The sequence below is a fragment of the Cryptotermes secundus genome, unplaced genomic scaffold (genome assembly GCF_002891405.2).
Source record: "Cryptotermes secundus unplaced genomic scaffold, Csec_1.0 scaffold1427, whole genome shotgun sequence".
NCBI lineage: Eukaryota > Metazoa > Arthropoda > Insecta > Blattodea > Kalotermitidae > Cryptotermes > Cryptotermes secundus.
The window spans coordinates 106,909-112,939 of record NW_019727797.1 but is presented as its reverse complement, the minus strand read 5'-3'; the positions used below and the strand labels follow the sequence as shown (position 1 = coordinate 112,939).

At 45.0% G+C, this 6,031-nt stretch overlaps 1 protein-coding gene across 2 annotated transcripts in view; it reads left to right on the top strand.

Moving 5' to 3' along the window:
- Positions 1–6,031, top strand: part of LOC111865059 (probable glutamate receptor) — a 49,860-nt gene that overhangs the window by 18,176 nt on the left and 25,653 nt on the right. The window contains exon 1 of one of the 2 annotated variants that reach the window (XM_033751669.1): positions 1,333–1,428. The exons of the other annotated variant lie outside the window; for it this stretch is intronic. The gene's annotated coding sequence lies outside the window, so the exon portion shown is untranslated. Of the gene's footprint in view, positions 1–1,332; positions 1,429–6,031 lie in introns of those variants that run through there. 2 annotated transcript variants of the gene reach the window in all.

Genomic DNA, 6,031 nt, shown 5'->3' with positions numbered 1-6,031 from the left:
AGAAGCCGCCAGTTGTACAGGTACTCAGGACTTTCCCAACATTCTATGTGACCCGGAGGTTCATTACCGTGTTCACAAGAGCCCTCCACTAGTCCCTTTCCTGAGCCAGATCAAGAAGTGGATATGAATTCTGATCCTGAGGGCAGGAATCCTGAGCAAGGCTTCTCAGTAACGTCCCCTTTACGCCGCGAAGGCAAGTGCGAAAGTCGCAGTGCCTTCTGTGCACCAATTGGATTGGGCTGGGCAACCTCTGGGACGCAGCGATTTGCAGAAGAGAGAGATAGAAACCGTAACATACACGTATATCAAGATGTATAAGTTCCCAAAATATATATAAAAAAAAATATAGTTTACTTTAAAATTTTATTTTTATTACTTCAAAATTGACTATATATTGGACAGATAAAAGTGCGCGGAAAAGGAATCATGCACGGGAGTGCGACAACCGCTGCGCGGCCGCGCAGTTGCAAGGGAACATTCCTTTTCATGCGTTCACTGAACCCCACTGGGAAAATTCCAGGATAGTACATCAAACTAAGCTACTACCAATTCCTTCCACGTCATTTCCAGTTCCTTGTTCACTAATGACCCTAACAATCGACATTAGATTGCCCGAGTTGCTGATAATATCGCTAAATATGATAGGACAGAGAAACAGAGCGGTGAACCATTTTCCCTCCGCGCAGGATTCAAACCAGATGGTCTTGAGGTGAGCCCCCCCCCCCCATAGAAACAAAACAAACAACAAACTCCGTGGCCTGTAGTCTGAAAGCAAACTATACCTACCGACCGATCGACCGACCAACCGCCGCTTGTCCGGGAAGTTAGTGCCAACTTTTGCGGATAGTGTGTCACGTGGTCAGTGCAACGGATCCCCACGGCCGTTAATCTCGGTTTTCTAGACCGGAGCCGCTATTTCCTTGAAATAGCTCCTCAGTTATTCTTATGAGGGTGAGTGGACCCCGTTCCAGACCCACTACTTCTCAGAAAATCTGGTATCGCCAGGAATCGAACCCGGGAACTCTGTCCACTAGACCATAGAGGCGGTGTATTGGTCTGATAAGGAAAACTAAATGCATTCTGTAGTCGTAACGCGGCTCTGGGGAAGTAGTGAGCAGAAAAGGAGAGGATGAACATACCGAACATACGTTGCAGGATCGCTAACATCGTCAGAGCGACCGTATTAGAACAACTGTTACCTTGACAACAGAAACACGCAGTGACGTAGAATACTGCATGGGAGAGCCCAGGGTGTGGCAATTCCTCCACAGTCTGACCAACGTGACGGCGCCTGACCCAGTGCAGTGCTGCCACAGAGAAAACTAGGAGCGCTACTGTGACTGTGACAGCCACCCACAGTTGCCAACTGTACGGAATGAGGAATGTCGTCCAACCAACGGCAACGGTGTCGCGCTTCTTTATGAAAATGTAAGTTCTGAAACACAATATTTACCAATATGGATTCCAGCGCTGAATCTAAGAACTTTCCAAAGTATTTTTAAACAATGGCGATGGACAGGGCTTAGGGTACATTTGGGTGTAATGAGAAATACACAAAAAATTTTGTTTGAGAAACCTAAATGAAACTAGGAATACTAAGGAGTAGAAGGAATGCTCTTGCAGAATGTGGACTGAATCTGGCTTTAGAAAAACGGCAGGATTTTGTGAATACGGCGATGAATTCTCGGGTTTCACGAAGGCACGGACTTTTATAAGCAGATGAATAGAATACTAACTGAACCGAGGGTGGCTTACATATGTACCGTCCATGTCTTTAGATCTGGCCGTCCGTGCAGTCGAGTCCACTAGATCACGTTCTACCGAGATTCGTGTTGGACGAAGTGGCAATGGAGCAGCTTTCATCCCCAGTTTCCACGATTTTCCCCTGCTAATCATAACTCCACTATAGCTCCATACACCGTCTATTACCGTCCCTGAGGTGTACGATACATCTGGCCAGGCAGCTCATTATCACATCCTCGGTCTTTAAGTTGCGGGCTTCATGTCTGACCCACCACTCGATTTATCATGGAATGAAGGAGTTTATTTTGCTAAAATTAAAGACAATTATGAAGTGTCCCTGTGCTTGATTAATTAAACACTATACGATGAAGCGTATGGGGGGAGCAGAGGAATAGATTTTCTTAGCCTCGGCACCAGATGGAAGATGTTTAATTTCGTTAATCAACGGCGCTGCCAGTATTGAGATTACATAGCGTTGATGATAGAATTACTGATGAATGTGGAGCAGTTGGAATGAGAATTGGCAGGGGAACCGAGTGCACGGTGAAAATCTATTCACTTGTCAATTTATCTATCATAAATCCCACATGACCTGACCTGGGATCGAATCCCGAGCCGCTGCGGTTGTTAGCCGGCGTCTAATGGCCTGAGCTACGGTACGGCCAGCTTCACGCCCCGGCCTCATTACACCCGCTGAAAATTTGAAGGGAAGTTAAGCGGGCCCCACACGAAGTCTGGACGCTATTAATATGAAAACTATCTATTAATCCCTACCAGGAACTGAATCCCTTAGCACAGTCACTGTACTGACTGACTATGAATCTATATTTCGGTCCAATAATAGTGTCGTATCTGTACCTGGAGGTCCACACTGGTTCTATGAAGTCCACCACGTCGACACGTGACGTTGTCATAGTGAGGTCAGAACAGGAAATGTTCACTTGTCGGTCCGCCAACATTCCTATTATTCCGTTCCATTTCCCGTCTTCCAGAATTTCCCCGTGCATATTCAGACTGGACATGCTGTAGCGCGACCTGGTGCGGGGAAATATATGTACAAAGTGTTCCAAAATATTTAATTCCTTACTTTTCTTGTGTAGTGTGTTACTCCGAAACATTGGTGAACTTTTGTCGCGCAACACGGGTTGACATCGTAAATACAGTAGGCTGCTCATAATTCTTTGTATCTTGCGGACATTTCAGTTCTGAATATCCCCTTCTGGCTTAATTTCTAACGTTTTCTTACACATCCTACTTTGATCTCTTCCTATGACATAACCTAACCCAGTGTTTATTAACTTGTGGTTCGTGGCGGCCCGCCAGATGACCCATAGTGTTATGTGGAATGTAATAAACACAATAATTTAAATTAAAAACATTTGTGATTAATCAGGATTAAAAGTGCTTTTAATTAATGGCTAAAAAGCGATTTAAGGCCAATTTAACTTTTAATTCTTCATCTGTTCGTAGAAGAAGCGAAATCGCGTGTATTGTACAGCCAAGGGGAATGTTGCGATACCTGAGTGGACCGCGCCTGCGCCGGAAGTTTGAGGAACACTATCCACACCACTTGAATTGTCCCCATTCATATCCGCTCTCTGATTACGGGTTTCCTATAGTTCCCTCAGTTCACCCCTGAAGTCGTTGTTTACTTTCTGAAATTGGAGGGACTCACGTGAAATTTGTGTACCGCTCAGCTACCCGCCACAATTCTCCAAATAACCCTCTAACCTCCAGCTCACCATTTCTGGCTGCAGCCTTGACAACAGTGAGAGAGTCCTGCAAGAGAGAGGAAAGCGACAACAGTGAGAGAGTCCTGCAAGAGAGAGGAAAGCGACAACAGTGAGAGAGTCCTGCAAGAGAGAGCAAAGTGACAACAGTGAGAGAGTCCTGCAAGAGAGAGCAAAGTGACAACAGTGAGAGATTCCTGCAAGAGAGAGGAAAGTGACAACAGTGAGAGATTCCTACATCCAGCTGGGAACAAAAGCCAACTGTAAGTTAATCATGAGGTAATTACATTGTTCACCGCCACATGGAGACTGATTCCGTGTAGATGGTTCCTCCTCCGGTAGAAGCTCTGTGAGGGCCAAGTGAGGCCGCCACCAGGAGACCAGTTACCGAAGCGGTATGACTGCAGGGGTTGCGAGGAGCTAACTCTGTACACTTCTGTCAGGGCGATGACGTCGCCATTTTCTGGCTGAGCCACCAGGAACTGGCAGTCGAAAGGAATGTTAATGTCTGTGAAGAACTCCTCCAGGGACGCTTTGGTGTCAAGGAACAGCAACCAGACGGCGTGCGATAACATTATCTTTGTCGACATCTGAAGAAACAAACATACGAATTACCCCACACATTTCACAGATACAGCGATGGCAAAATTTGCTGAACATCGAACTCACGTATGATAATTTTCGGAAGTCTGCGAGCACCAAGGAGACGTGAATTGGGTGGTGCAGACGTTTAGGTACAGGCTTCCTGGGCAGCCCATTTTTATATCATAAAAAGGGACTGACAAATACATTTTCCTCGAAACCTGCATTAGCGGCTGTAAGGAGTCTGATTTTGTACTCTAATAAAGAAGTGCAATTTTTATTGTATCATACTGTACACTAAAGAAATTAAATGCGTTGTCGTGTGGCTTGAATTGCTTGAGCTGTGACAGTGAATATTACTGTATTATGGAATGTGACTACGTGTAGTTGGGTGCGTAAGTACCAAGTTTTGGATGAACCTGCTGCAGCCATTTGCAAGAGAGAAGATGCAAATTGCATATTTATTACGAAGACTAATAAGATTACGGGAATGCATATAGGATATTGGTGGGAAGGCCAGAAGGAAGGAGACCCCTGCGAAGACGAAAGCATAGGTGGGTGGACAATATTAAAATGGATCTTGGAGAGATAGGATGGGATTGTATTGATTGGATTGATTTGGCTCAGGATAGGGACCAGTGGAGGGCTCTTGTGAACATGGTAATTAACCTTCGGGTTCTATAAAATGCTGGGAAATTCTTGAGTAGCTGTAGGATTGGCCGCTCCTCCAGAAGGGCCCAGCTCCATGAGTAAGTACGTAAGTAAGTAAGTAAGTTCTCGTATAGGGCGGTGTGTATTTTGATAGATCCTTCTTGCAATTTTCTTTGAAAATTTATACGTACCAAACTACTAAGTTGTTACATTTCAGGAGAGAGTAATCTTTATATTCACGGCCGTGAGAAGCTACCTTCTGTCGTATGCAAGTAAGTTCCAGCAGATCGACAGGGCACCGAGCGGTGAGAAGTTAATGAATTAAACGGTTGCCGGGGAAACCGTGTACTGTCGTCCAGAAATTAGACGAGAGTTGGGGGGGGGGAAGGGAAAGAGCATGAATATGGGAAAGTCTTGTATTTATGTAGGCCTGTAGAAAGGAAAACGTATTTGTTGGTTAATGCAGTATTTTATACGAAGTAGATTTTTGTGACTAATCCGGCTTAACCAGTTTGAATTGGGAAGAAATTTCGGAAAGTGTAGGCTAAAAATTGAAGTGGAAATATATGAATTTTCTCCGATGTCTGCATTTTGTTTTAGTCGTGTTGAACTTTCTTACCCTTTGTCCGAGATTATATTACATATATATTACAATTACAATTTACCACCTTAAAACCCCTAAATATTACATAGCACCAGAGAGTCAGTCAGCCAGTCATTCTATCAATCAGCAGTTAGTCAGTTATTCTGTCAGTTAGTTAGCCAACCATTCTGCCAATCAGCTGTCAATCTGTCAGTCTTTAATTCACCAGCCAGTGCAGGACAACTATAGTATTGTTGAGTATGCTTGTTTCCGGGGAAATGTCCCTCATTTTCGGTCGCACCTGTTTGATCCCTTGTGGCAATGACGGATCGCTGAACGGTAAGACCCGTAGGGACATACTACAACTTGACCGAGTCCCTTCTTCCAAATCGTTGAGACCCAGAAGAGACGTCGTAGCGAGCGAAACTTCTCTGCCGTTCAGAAGCTTCTGCAGTCTCACCCCTGTCAAATGACGATTTAAATCGGAAAGACACAGATTTCACTCTGACTCCTGAGAAGACAGCACATTACTTCGCATATGACCTTGAAACAACAGCAGGTATAGATCATTTAAAGCCTAGTCCTTTCTCTAAGCATCGGTATGTAGCATTTGATGCCATCCATTAACATGAACGATAAGGCCGCACCATACCTCAAGCGTTTAGTCGCTGGCTTCCCACCATGGCGTCCCGGGTTCGATCCCGGGGTCTGGTCAAGTGGGATTTGTGGTGGACAAAGTGGC